Consider the following 13978-nt stretch of genomic DNA (forward strand, 5'->3'; position numbering starts at 1 on the left):
GAGGATCGATTGAGCCCAGGAGTCAAGGCTGCAGTGAGCTACGATCATGCCCTGCACTCCAGCTTGGGCAACAGACTGAGGCTATGTCTTTAAAAATAATAATACTAATAAATAATAAATTTTCAAAATAGAATTACATGAACATCATTTTAAAAGATTCCTTTATTCCAGCCCTACTCTAGGCCAGTCGATTCAGAATCTCAGGGAATGGGTCTGCAGAAGGAACATTAAAAAACAAACCAACGAAAGAAAACCCCCAAAGCCTGTAGGTGATTCTGATGCACTGAAACAATGGGAGCCATTGGTCTACATCAGAAGGAAGGAAACTTCTTCTGTGAAAGGCCAGATAGTAAATATTTTAGATTTTGCAGGCCATGAAGTCTCTGTGGCAACTATTCAACTTGGCTGTCGAGACATAGAAAAAAATAAATGAGCGTGGTTGTGTTTCAATAAAACCTTATTCACAAAAACAAATGACGGCCACATTGGGCCCATGGACTGCAATATTGGACTCTGAGCCAATAGCACCCAAGAGTTTCTATCATAATACTTTAACAAGTCTGCAATTTAAGACTGTCCCAGTCAAAGCATGATCTCTGATCACATTAAGCATCATGGTCGTTCTCCATGGACAATGGCTTAAGAATCCTTGCCCAATCTTGAGAGAGTCTGCTTCAGTGGGTCTGGGCCTGGGAGTCTGCATTATAATGCAGGTCATTATGATGTAGGTAGCAGACCTTATGGACCACACTGGAAGAATCACTGATCTACTGAAGCATAATTGTTCCTGGCAAGCAGCAAAAGCTTGGCTGAAGAAGCAGAACTGGCTGTTATTCAAAAATCCTTTAAGATCACAGATAGACATTCTGTGTCCCCCGCCTGCCTTATGTTCCAGCATCCTGCCTCCAGGGTTCTGAAACCTTTCACACCCCAGCATCAAACCCTCCAAGACTGAATGTTGACAGAGAAGAAAGAAAGCTATCCCTCCACTTTAACTCTGAAATTAGTCAAAGATCAAAGTCCTTGTCTATTTCAAAACATTGGAAAAGAGAGTGACTGTTTAACCACCTACATAATAAAACTGATGCTGGCATTTCTCTCTCTCTCTCTCTCTGTGTGTGTGTGTGTGTGTGTGTGTGTGTGTGTGTGTGTGTATTTCAGTAGCTGGCATTTCTCTCTCTCTCTCTCTGTGTGTGTGTATTTCAGTAGTTGTAAAATGGAGCGTCCATTCTCCTGTCATCAGCTTTAAAGCTATGTGGCGGTTGAATGCAATCATTTCTGTTTCCCGACCTCTTTAACATCCATTATTTCTCCGTTGTCCGCATCTTATAGTCACAATCCTTTTAGTTGTTGATGACTTGGCGATTACCCGGGCTACCGCTTTAGGATTACATCCAAATGCATCTGAACAGTTGAATTTACTTACTGCTTTCCTCCTAAAAGCTTTTTAACATGATCCAACTGGGATGGTTACATCAGGAGAATCATTATTTGCAGCTCTCTTTTTTGGGAGATGGAAATAAATTTCCCAAAAGATGAAAGCAAACTGTTCAGTGTAGATCTGCAGTGTGACTTTTTCTTCTCTTTCCTTTTTACATTCCGTTTTCACAGTTTTCCTCAGGAATGACTCTTCTCCTGGGAAATAGGAATGTTTTCAATTGCACAATTGAGTCAAATCAATATTTAGAGTGGTTTGAACTTTCAGCCTTTTGCTGGATTTTGGCAGTATCATTTTACACTTAAATCCCTTTTCCCAGGTAACCTATAATATTAATATTAAACATTATTCACAGCTTTCTAACACCCCCCCAATTTCACTCAGCTATCAGCAAAATAGTACCCAAGAGTTAAAAAGTTGCTATTCTTCTTCTAAAGCACAAGCACTTTTATGTTAAAATGGTATTGCTGTATGTTCTCAATATCTGTATACCTACCTACCTGTGCATGTAGTAGCTTTCAACATTATAATTAGACATGGAAACCGCACTGTGCAAGCATAATGCACCCACAGAGATTTGTAAAGCAGCTGTGACAAGTGCACGCTATGGCAAAGCAACTTTACAATAGCTAGGACAAATTCTACAATCTATTCATGGAGGGTTTCAAATAAAAATTGTGTAGAAGAATCTGAATCCTTTCATGCAGGAGGATTGCACAGATGATGAAATCTGTCATATCTCTCTGGTAGAGTTGTTTGAAGAAACATGTTGAATACTGGAAGGCTAATAGCATGGGGAAGCCATTCTTGTTGAGTTGAAATCCCAGCCTAGCTGCTGTGTGATCTGGGGCAAGTTGCTTTACCTCTCTGAGGCTCAGTGACTCTGTTACATTATAGGAATAATAGGAAGACATTCACATCATGACGTTCTAGTGGGGATTAAGTGAGGTCCCAGATGTCAGGCATCAAACACAGCTTCCTCATGTGAGAATTGTAACCACAGTGTAATGATGAGAAGGAAAAGAGGTAAGCAATCATTACCAGGGAGCCTCTCTGCAACTTGCGCAGCAATTACAATCTTCCCTTATGAACTGGCTCGGTTAATAGCATCTACGTTCACTCAGCTATGCTAGTAAAAAATTGAGAAGCTATACTTTAAACCCCCCCCTTCTTGCACCCCCACCTTCCATGATTAATTAGTCCCCAAATTGTGCCATTAATCCTCCCAAATAACTTTCAAATTCTGCCTCCCCCTCTTCATCCTCCCTGCCACTACCTCAGCCCAGGCCCTTACTAGCATTTATCTGGATGAATGCAAAAACCTCTTAACCAGTTTCACTATCTTTAGCTAGGATCCTCCATGAATCATTACTAGCCATATTTTGCAGAATAAAAAATTGAGGCACAGAGAAGTTTGACAAATAGCCACAAATCACACAGCTGGTAAGTGGTGTCGCTGGAATCCCAACCCAGGCAGTCTGGTCTCAGAATTTTCTGCTCGATTTTGGAATAGTGGGTTCACTGCGTTGTGTGGATAAAGACACCCAGCGGTGGCTTTAGGCCTCATGTTTGTACCTCTGGTAAGTCTGATTTCTCCATTGACAAATCTTTCATCAGAGCTGTTACTTGATTCTGCAAGAGCTTCAAGGAGTAGCCAAGGGACCACTGCGCAGGAAGAGAGAAGGGGAGGAAAAGGGGGAAGCCGTGGAGCTTTCAGCCTCACACCCCCATTCTCTGGAGAGGGGAGAGGGGCTGGTAGTGGAAATAATAATTGATATTTCCTATGTGATGAAGGCTTTACAAATATCCCCGAACTATGAATGTTGGCATAGCTTTTGGGTTGGTGAACACATCTGAGTGCCAGGATCATGCACCCCAACTACATGGAGATGGAAGCTCCTGCACTTGGGTCCTTTCCAGACCTTGTCCCATGCATCTTTTCATCTGGCTCTTCCTCCCTTTCCTTTATTATGTCTCTTATGAATAACATGGTACATGTAAGTTAAAAAAAATAGGAGGGATCTAGATTAGGTATGGGCAAGCTAGGGATACACATCCATTTCAACATTCCAGGAGTCTAGTCCACTGGATGCGGCCAGGCAGGGGGCATTTCCGGGTTAGGATGATGCTTGGATTCTGGTAGGAAGCAGGCTGCTTACTCAGGCAGATGTGATGTTGTAGGACCACATTGTCAGGCATCCATGTCCCATTAAAGGATACCATCTGATGGAAGCTGGGACCCAGAGCTTTATCATGTCCTGTGGTTTCCGGCACCAGAGTGGCAGGGAAGGTAAACTGAGACACTTAAGACCCAGGAAAGGATTGACTGCTGACTAGTCTCCAAATCTCAACGCTCTCCTGGGAGACTGACAGTCGTCTGTGCAACCATGATTCTGCAAAAGACACTAAGAGCCCATGCGACTGTGTAATTTGTATATCAACCTGCTCTAAAGGCTGTGGGTGTAGCACTAAGAACACATCTAGAGAGCCTGACATATTACGATCCTGGCATTTGCTTGCTCAGGGTCTACCGTGGCATTTCTCAGCTGTGTCTGAGAGATGTCAGTAGCTGTTACAAGAGAGGAAAAAGAAAGGCAGGGGGTAGCATCATGGGGAAAAGTATGAGAAAAAAATTGACCTCTACCCTTTCTGAATTTAAAAAGGCAGCATGATATCACTGTCTTTTGAATTCATAATGCATCTTAGCATTAACGTTCTGGAGTAAAGAATTCTTCTTTAGTTTAATTTAATATATTCTTGCCTGTACTTATTTGACAAAAGAACTGCTTTTACCCAGAAGAGCCAGAACATATTGAAAACATTACCCCTTGGGAGTTGGTTTGGGAAATACTAATTTAGTTGAATGTAGCACTAGAACTCGCAGTACATAAGAAGGCGGAAAATGAGCAGGTTCACCAGTGTAGACTGTCCACACTGGTGGATTTTACCTGATTCCCAGGATTCTCCACATTAGATTCTGAGCTCTGCTAATGTAGGCACCATGTCTATCTTGTTCACTACTCGCTTTTCCTAAGCCTTTGATGGTTGATTTTTTTGGTATGTCCGACACCTTCTTTAAGAACAACTATTCTTCGGCCGGGCACGGTGGCTCAAGCCTGTAATCCCAGCACTTTAGGAGGCCGAGACGGGCGGATCACGAAGTCAGGAGATCGAGACCATCCTGGCTAACATGGTGAAACCCCATCTCTACTAAAAAAATACAAAAAACTAGACGGGCGAGGTGGCGGGCGCCTGTGGTCCCAGCTACTCAGGAGGCTGAGGCAGGAGAATGGCGTAAACCCGGGAGGCGGAGCTTGCAGTGAGCTGAGACCCGGCCACTGCACTCCAGCCTGGGCGACAGAGCGAGACTCCGTCTCAAAAAAAGAAAGAACAACTGCTCTTCACGAATTTTCCATCTCTCTTAACATTTTCATCTTCTTTGCTGTTTTCCTGTACTTTTATAACATCCCAAGTTTTCTCTCACATGGGTTATATTTTCATGCGTTGAAGCTGACCTTTTCCTTGACCACATTTAATGCATATTTTAACTCTCTTTATTTTATTTGTTTTCTACACAATCTAGCTTACCACAAACAACTATTTATTCATTTCAGTCTTTTTTAAAATCATTTCAGCTTTATTTTATATTACATCAAAATTACATTTTTGAAACTTTATGGAGACCATAAAACATTCACTTTCAAAAAATTATCCTTGTTGTCTATAGTATCTTCTCCATAGGCATATTCTACCTGTGTCTTACAATTTCTGTAGCCTTCTTTCTTGCTGCACAAGTTTTGGCTGTGCTTATATTTCCTCATGTAAGGACAGGAATTATTATTAATTATTATTTTGTGAGACAGAGTCTCACTCTGTTGCCCAGGCTGGAGTGCAGCGGCATGATCTCCACTCACTGCAACCTCCGCCTCACAGGTTCAAGCGATTCTCCTGCCTCAGCCTCCTGAGTAGTTGGGATTACAGGCGCTCACCACCACACCCAACTAATTTTTGTATTTTTAGTAGAGACAGGGTTTCACCATGTTGGCCAGGCTGGTCTCGAACTCCTGACCTCAGGTGGTCCACCTGTCTCGGCCTCCCAAAGTGCTAGGATTCCAGGCATGAGCCACGGTACCCGGCCCAGGAAAAAGTTTTACTCAGTTCTGCTGTTTGTCTATGTTAGTGTTTGTAGATTCATCTTTATTTCCCTTCTTTATTTACTTGTGGACCCTTCACTTCACTTCTGATTGCTGTTAGAACCTGTCTTTTATATCAGTGAGATTTACCACTCTGAACCAGATTTTTGGCATCTTGGAAGATGTTTAGCCAGTGTGGCTCTTTAAGACTCAGGAGGAATTTCCTATCTCAGCTTCATGTTGAGAAATATATATGTGTGTGTGTGTGTGTATGTGTGTAAACATTACGCAATACTTACTGGGGTGCTAGGCACTATTCCAAAGCCTTTTACATTCATTTAGTCTGCACAGTAACCCTCTGAGATTAGTACTCTTAGTATTCCCATTTGACAGATGAAGAAATGAGTCACTCTAATTCATCCAACATCGTACAACTAGTAAGTGTCTAAGTCAAAATTTAAATGTAAGCAAACTGGTGCTGAAGTCTGTGCTGTTAACTGGTACAATATGTTTCCTCTTCATTCCTTTCTTGCAAAAAAAAAAAAGAGTAAAAAGCTGTAGCTGCCTTGATTTACCTGTTTCTGTGGTTTCCTGCTTGAGAGAATGCATGTGATTGCTATGTTCCACCACTGGGCATTGTAGTCCTGCATAAGCGTAGGAAGTGCTCATTGGGTAATTAGGGCAATGGAGGGCTAAGTTGCCATGAGCACCTCCTCACAGAGTTCTTGCATGATGGAGAAGCCTTCCTGCCTCTGGCTGACACAGGGTTCTCGTCTCTAAGCCCCTGTAGGTCAGAAGTTGTAGAAGTGCCTGGTCTTATTTTTCTGCATCAGGGATTCTTCCTTTCTTTGGTTAGTGAAAATTCCTCGAGGGCCCAGAAGATTTCGATCAGTACTATTTTGTTCCCAAGACTGCAGCAACCTTTCATTTATTGGTGTGTGTATATGTTCATGAATATTCCAGTGGGAAGTTGGTGGAAAGGGAAGGTAGTCATTTGGCAGTTGGTGTCCTGCCCAGGAAGTCTCCCTTATCTAGTTTAATCCTTAAAACAGCCTTGAAGGATGCTGTTATTAACCCTGCTTTCCAGGTGAGAAGATGAGAGAGCCCAGAGTGCTTAAGAAGTCACCCAGGTCACACAGCTGGCAAATGAAAGAGACAGAATGCAAGCCGGGATCTCGTCTCCAAAGCCCTGTTTTCTCAGCTATTACTCATTTCCTTCAGTTTCCAGTCAGTTCATTTTAATTCCTTGTACTTAATTCAATCTTATCAAAGATTCATTTGCTGAACTCCTATTATATGAGTAAGATCTGGACCTTGGACTCAAGAAGTTCATGATGAGAAGCCAAAGGTAGAAGGTGGTGATAATGGACCATGAGTGGCGGAACAGACTGCAGGATTTGGGCAAAAGTGGAAATTCTACTTTTGTGCATGGTTTGAAAACGTCTGGTGATGAGGGCACTCAGAGCATTGCTTGAGGAGAGGCATGACTCCTGCTCCAACCAGGTGTGAGGCAACCACCTGAGCAGTGGCAGCGCCACAGAGCCTGGAAGTCCAAGATCAAGGTGTCGGCAGGGCTGGCATTTCCTGAGAACTTTCTCTAGGCTGTCACATCACTGCTTTATCCTTGTGTCTTTCCATCCTCTTCCCTTTGGGTGTCTGTGTCTTCATTTCCTCTTCTGTAAGGACACTGTTCAGATTGAATTCCGGCATAGCCTAATGACCTCATTTGAACTTAATTACCACTTTAAAGGCCGTGTCTCCAAATACAATCACAACAAATGAATGTAGGAACAAACTTCAACACATGAATGTTAGGGAGGAAGCAATTCAGTCTGTAATAGTCTAGAACCAATGGCAGGCCCAGGTGGCAACATGAAAAAGGATAGATTGTCGACCATATAGCACAACTCTTGGAATGTTACTTAAAGGAGTTGGGACGTAATTCTTCCTCTAGGCCACCATTTACCTGCATGGAACATGCAACACTGAATATGTGTGTGGTTGTGTGTGTGACACAGTTTTAAGTGGTACTAGGACACAGCATTCGACAACATTGAATCCCAGCTTGGTGCAGTGGTTCATGCCTGGAATCCTAGCAATTTGGGAGGCCCAGGTGAGAGGATCCTAGGCCTTGAGAGGATCCCGGGAGTTTGAGACCAGCCTGGGCAACACAGTGAGACCCCATCTCTATTAAAATTTAAAAAAAAAAATTAGCCAGGTGTGGTGGTGCATACCCGTAGTTTCAGCTAGTTGGGAAGCTGAGGTGGGAGGATCGCTTGAGCCCAACAGTTCAAGGCTATAGTGAGCTATGTTCACACCACCACACTCCAGCCTGGGTGATGGAGTGAGACCCTGTCTAAAAAATAAAAAATTTAAAAAAAACATTGAATCTCGCAGCAAGAAAGTCATTCTCTTTCCATTTTTCTTGCAATTCTTTAAGGAGAATGTGTTAGTTGATCATACTACGTCTCTTATAACTCTCTGCCTTTTGTTAATGTCCCCTATTGAGAAAAAACAGAGATAAGAAGCCTTGAGAAATAATGATTATCTAGCTAAAATTGGAGACTACTGTTTTGTTTTCATCTTATTGAATTTTTATGATTGCCTTTTATCTATGGCAAATGATTCTGGGCTTCTGCTTGTGATATTGACATAATAATTATTATCTTATTATTTCCTTATTTTCTAAAGGTAGTCATGTGTTTAAAAAGTGAGTTAAAGAAAATATTGAAAAAAAAATACAGTAAGTCCTATAAGTAATGACACATATTAGGAAGGTGGGATGGAAAGCTAGAAGGCTGGGAAGTGCTGCTGTGGGTGAAGGCAAGGTGAGTGGGGAGAAAAGTGGTGGACCTGCTGGGAAGTCATCAGGAGAATGATGTAGCTGTGAGTACATGTGCCCGTGCGCATGTGTACTGGTTGCCGGGGGGCGGGGGGGAATGCGTGCCTGTGTGTGTGTGTGTGTGTGTGTGTGTGTGTGTGTGTGTGTGTGTGTGTGTGTGTGTGTGTGTGTGTCCTTGAGTGGAAAAACACAGTTTGTCCTCTGCTTTCACATCACAACGATCAACCCACAAGAGGTCTGTGACCCTATATGTGGGTTGTCCCCCACACACCAAGCAAGCAATCAGTTGTGCAGTGGACACCAACTGCACGGCCACCAATTCCATTCTGACACCCTCGACCTAGAGATAGCGTCAGATTCCACAGCTTGAGGCTGAGCTCAAGCCCCAGGTCATTTTACCTGTGCCTCTAACTGGTTGCCTATAAATTGGGATTCTCACAATCCCCTCCTTTAAGTCTGATTATTTGCAGGAGCAGCTCACAGAACTCAGGGGAATACTTAGGTTTACTGGTTTGTTATAAAGGAGGTTACAAAGGATACAGATGAAGAGGTGCTCAGGGCAAAGCATGTGGGAAGGAGTGAGGAGCTTCCGTGCCCTCCCTGGGTGCACCATCCTCCAAGAGCTTCCACGTGTCCAGCTGTTCATGAGCCCCTGAACCCTGCCCTCTGGGTTTTTAAGGAGGCTGTATTATGTAGGCATAATTGGCCCTTGGTGATCAACTTAATCTTCTGCCGTCTCCCAGCTGAAGATTGGGAAGCGGGGCTGAAAGTTCAACCCTCCAATCCTGCCTTGGTCTTTCCAGTAACCAGCCCCATCCTGAAGCTACTTAGGGGCTGCCAGCCACCAGTCCTCTCATTAATATACATAAAGACATTACTTTGGAGATCCTAAGAATTTTAGGAGTCGTATGGCAGGGAAGAGGTAGAAGACTATATATATATATATATGTGTGTGTGTGTATATATATATGTGTGTGTATATATATGTATATATATATTTTTTACCATGTCACAGTCCTCATATCCTGAAATCATCCCATAAGCTGAGATGAATTAGTAGGATTAGATAGGCCTTTGTTTTCACTTTATAAGCAGGATTGAAAATGTCCACACACTCTTAGGTGTGAATTACATAATGGCATGAATTATTGTTTCTCCAGAAGCAAACAGTGAATGATAAATAGTTACTGAGCACATTTCATATGCCAGGCACTGTGGAAAGTACCACAGCTACCATGTGGGTTAAGACAGACGGGGTCCCAGCTAAGTGGTCAAAGACTCGCATGAGACTCCTTCCGTACCACTCACTAACCAGGCACCCTCTGCCGAGCGATTTGAGCTTCTTGAGCCTCAGCATTCTTATGCATCCAGCGGACAAAGCCATACCCCATGCATATTGCCCTGGTGATAAATGAGCTGAGGTGTATGCAGGCACTGCCAATTGTGTGAAGGCATGCGTCCAGTGTTATTACTGTCAGCCTTACATTCCGAATTTCAAAAGTGCCATTCAGAGAATCCTTGCTTTGATGGCCCCCAGAAGCATGTGAAAAATAGAGCTTCTACTCAGAAGGCCTAATTGCGTAACTTGAGCAATTTAGCTGGAAATGTTAAACACTGTCTGCATCCCAGAGCTGGAATGGAGGGAACCACGTGGACAGGAGGTCAGGGATCTCCTTTAGGCAGCACTGAGTTTAAGGAGACTGGCACCCACTGTGTTCATCCGGAGAGGTGTGGTGGATTAATACAATGCAGACCCTGAGTTTTAATAACGAGCCCAACAAATGTGCAAGGCTCCAGGGAAAATAATTGAAAGGAAACTCTAAGTCAGACTTGGTTCCTCCAAACACATTTGCAATCTCCCTTCCTGTGGGGGTGGGGAGTGGGGCGAAAACTTTAGGTTAACAAGTTAATGACACCTGCCTACTGTGCCTTTAATTACCCTGCAAACCTCAAGCAGAGACTGACAACTACTAGAGCCACATGCAGATTTCAGGGCTGTCTACACACAGATAACACAGCCTCCTCCCACAAGCTTTCCTGACAAAGATGAGCAGGATTCCAGGAAGCCCACCTTCACAGGGCAAGTGAAACTAGTAATTTTTTTTTTCACAAGGTGTCCCTTTTAATCTTCACAACAGACCCTGAGAGGTCAATATTATTGTGTTTATTTACCCAGGGGGAAACTGGCTTAAAGATATTAAATATGTCAAAGATCACACAGAGAGACCAGAGCTCCAGTCTCTCTGGTCAAGAACCTAGGTTCACCGCAAGGATTTCATGCAGCTGTGGAGGGCCCCACTCACTCTCCCTCCTCCTCCCTCCTCTCATCTTCCCTCCCTCTCTTTGATCTTTCTCTAATCTCTTTTATTGGCTCCCTCTCTGTTTTCTGTTCTCCCTCCTTCCTCCCCACCCCATATACTTTCTTTCTCTCTTTCTTTTTCCTCTCTCTCTTTCTTTCCATTCAATTTCCCTCCCATCTCTTTCTCTCTTTCTTTCCTTCCTCCCTCCCTTCCTCCCTCCCTTCCTCCCTCCCTCCTTCCCTTCCTTCCTTCCGCCCTCTTCCCCAAGGCAGTTCATAGAAACCGGAACCCCTCTTTCCGAAAGTCAGCCAGGAACTCTAAAAATATTATTCTGACCTGCTGGGTAAAGTACTAGCCATAAAGAAATCATTGACTATAGATCATGAGACTCCCATTCCAGAGAGGGTCGTGTCCCACACTCACAAGGAAGGAACACTGCTCAGAGAGGCCAAGAAAAATCTAGACAGAGAGGCCTTGCTGCCTGTCCCCACTCAGTCTATTGGCATTCCATTGGACCCTTTATGTCCAATCCTATTTCCACTCGGTTGTCTACCCTTTGTTGAATCTAAGCATGAAAATGGACAACTTCTTCTGTATCTTTGAGTTTTCATTCTGAATACTCCAACGTAAAAAAGTTATTCTTATTACTTTTTAATTATTATTATTTTCCTTTGCAACAGTCTCATTCTGTCACCCAGGCTGGAGTGCAGTGCCACAATTTCGGCTCACTGCAACCTCTGCCTCCTGGGTTCGAGTGATTCTCCTGCCTCAGCCTCCTGAGTAGCTGGGATTACAAGAGCTCCCCACCACCCCACCCGGCTAACTTTTGTATTTTTAGTAGAGGCGGGGTTTCACCATGTTGGCCAGGTCTTGAACTCTTGACCTCAAGTGATCCGCCTGCCTCAGCCTCCCAACGTGCTGGGATTACAGGCATGAGATACCATGCCTGACTCCCATGTATACATGTTAAATGCAGGTGTTGTCTTTTCTCCTAGGAATCTGCCTCGTATCAGAGAATCTTAAGGGAGCCAAGGGCTTTGTCCCCAGCTGTCCTCACCAGGTCTCATGCTCCTTTGACTCTGAGCTGGGATATATTTCTGTGCTCCTTTTTGCTCTCTGTGCTTCTTTGCTGTCATGTGGGGACCTTCATCTCTGCAGATTATTCCTGGTTTAAGGTGGGGACTTCCGATTTACTAAATGTCTGCTTTGTCTAGCTTCTTTAACACTGTTCATCTTACATATCATATGTTGCTAGCTGTCTTCAGACAATTCCATGAAGTTTATTGGAAAAAGTGAAGTGAACCGCAGGACAGGACACCTAGTGTCAGTCCTGGGTCTCTAGGTTGCTGTGTTACCTTAGGCAAGCCCCCTCCTCTGTCTAAACTTCAGAGTTCCCAGCTGTAAAAGATATTCTCCCGAGACCCTTTCAGCTCTGCCATCTGCATGTAAATCCTGATACATAAGACGCTCCCCTCAACAATCCACGATGACTATGTGGTCTTTCTATAATGATCTGTGAGAGCAGGTGGAAGTCTAGGGTCTCCAAATTTATAAGAAGTAAGTGAGATAAGTAATTTTGAATGCTTATCACAGCACTTGGAAAAACTAATTAATGTTAATACTTGCTGCAATTATTATTTAGCATGCACCTCCAATGTCCTAAAAACATCACACAGAGAAAAATAAACAGCGACATCCAGAAGATTTAAACAATAAGGTCTCAGGAAAAAAAAGCAGATCCTATGGTGATGTTTATAACATCCTGATGGAGAATTTCAGAACGAAGTTCAGAATGAAGGGGATTGTTCTTTGTCATGAAGACCAAATTTAAGGCTTCAGGAAGTGTGGTTCTGATCATCTGGGGACAAGGAGATCTTGATTTTTGGTTTGGGACTTTCATGTATGTCCCTGTGCACGACACTGGTCAAATATTCACCACTCTGGACCCAATTAACTTGCCTGGAAACTTCAAAACAGACTCTAACATGTATATGCGATTTACATATATATACACATATATATGTGCATATATATGTGTATATATATAATACAACAGAGTCTAGTATTTATTTTCTTATTTTTTCATTACTTGTATTACTATTTACTATGGATGTCTTGTGCAAGTGTAACAATACCACCATTTTGTGGCAGTTGCAGTAACAAACGCCACAAAACCTCCATAATTTTAAATAATTTCTCACTCATAAAACATATCTATCATGTGACAGCAGAAGTGCACTACTCCACAGAGGCATTCAGGGATCTATGCCGGGGGAGGCTCCCTTATAACACAGACTTCTACCACCACAAAGACAAGGAAAAGGAAAGCTTGGCAGGAAATGCACCTGCTCTTAGAGTGACAAACATCACTTCCTCCTACATGTCATTTGTCAAAGCAGGTCATATGGCCATGCCTGAGATTTAGTAGATGGAGACAATCCTACCAGGTGCCCTGGGCAGGAGAAGCAAATATTTGTGAAGGGTATCTCCTCAGGGTATAAACACAACACCATACCTGACCGGCTGGATTTGTGTCATAATGTATCCTCACTTCCATGAGAAAGAGAGAGAGAGAGTAGAAGAAAAATAATGCATTAAGATTCCTTGTTTTTCACAAGGAAGCCAACTCTCCTCCATTCAAATGAACTTCCCCTCCCAATTGACTCAGTTTACCTAACAAGGCAAGAGCTAAACATCTGTTTCCCATGAATCCTTCTCAATTTCCATCAAGGGGCCAGGGAAGTAGCTGGTTCAGTGTTAGAACCAGTGGCCAGTAGACCAGGTTGGAAGCTTTTGAGAACTATTGGTCAGAAAACAATTGGTGCAAGAGGAATGGCTTGCATCATTCATTCAGCAAAATGAAATGGGAAGAACAGAACTGGGTGCTGGAGTGGGTCAGGTGGGTCAGCACCAGGTCATTGTTTTGGTGGTAATTACCCCATCAGAGTCCAAAGTTTCAAGAGAGTCTCTGAGCTGAGGAGTGGGATTGTGGCTATGGGTTCCACCAACTCATAGTCAGGATCAGGGGGCACAGAGGCGTTCTGGGAGCCATCGCAAGGCAGCAAAGCTGTGTGTTTAGACAGTGCTCTTTTCTCTAGTGTGAGATGGATGTTTCCGATTGCTCTTTACCTACCTTTGACCACAGAAAGGTATTTTCGTTTCTCTTCAGCAGAGAATCTTGACTCCTTGCTGTCTCTTTACTGGCCTCTGAAGTCATGGGCATTTCCAAGCGCTGGACTAGATGCTCTATGGGGAACTGACAAAA

General features: G+C 43.4%; 1 protein-coding gene and 1 long non-coding RNA gene across 16 annotated transcripts in view; one reads left to right on the forward strand and one right to left on the reverse strand.

The window, feature by feature from the left end:
* HS3ST4 (heparan sulfate-glucosamine 3-sulfotransferase 4) overlaps positions 1-13978 on the forward strand; it is a 441709-nt gene that overhangs the window by 349385 nt on the left and 78346 nt on the right. The gene's annotated exons all lie outside the window — the stretch shown is intronic.
* The window catches only part of LOC107128340 (uncharacterized), a 103409-nt gene that overhangs the window by 87719 nt on the left and 1712 nt on the right, over positions 1-13978 (reverse strand). For 9 of the 10 annotated variants that reach the window (XR_001487332.4, XR_010583813.2, XR_012428829.1 and 6 more), the window contains exon 2: positions 13847-13969. This is a non-coding gene — a long non-coding RNA (uncharacterized lncRNA). The remainder of the gene's footprint in view (positions 1-13846; positions 13970-13978) is intronic. The other variant, XR_012428835.1, reaches the window with a different exon arrangement.

This window comes from Macaca fascicularis, chromosome 20 (assembly GCF_037993035.2).
Source record: "Macaca fascicularis isolate 582-1 chromosome 20, T2T-MFA8v1.1".
NCBI lineage: Eukaryota > Metazoa > Chordata > Mammalia > Primates > Cercopithecidae > Macaca > Macaca fascicularis.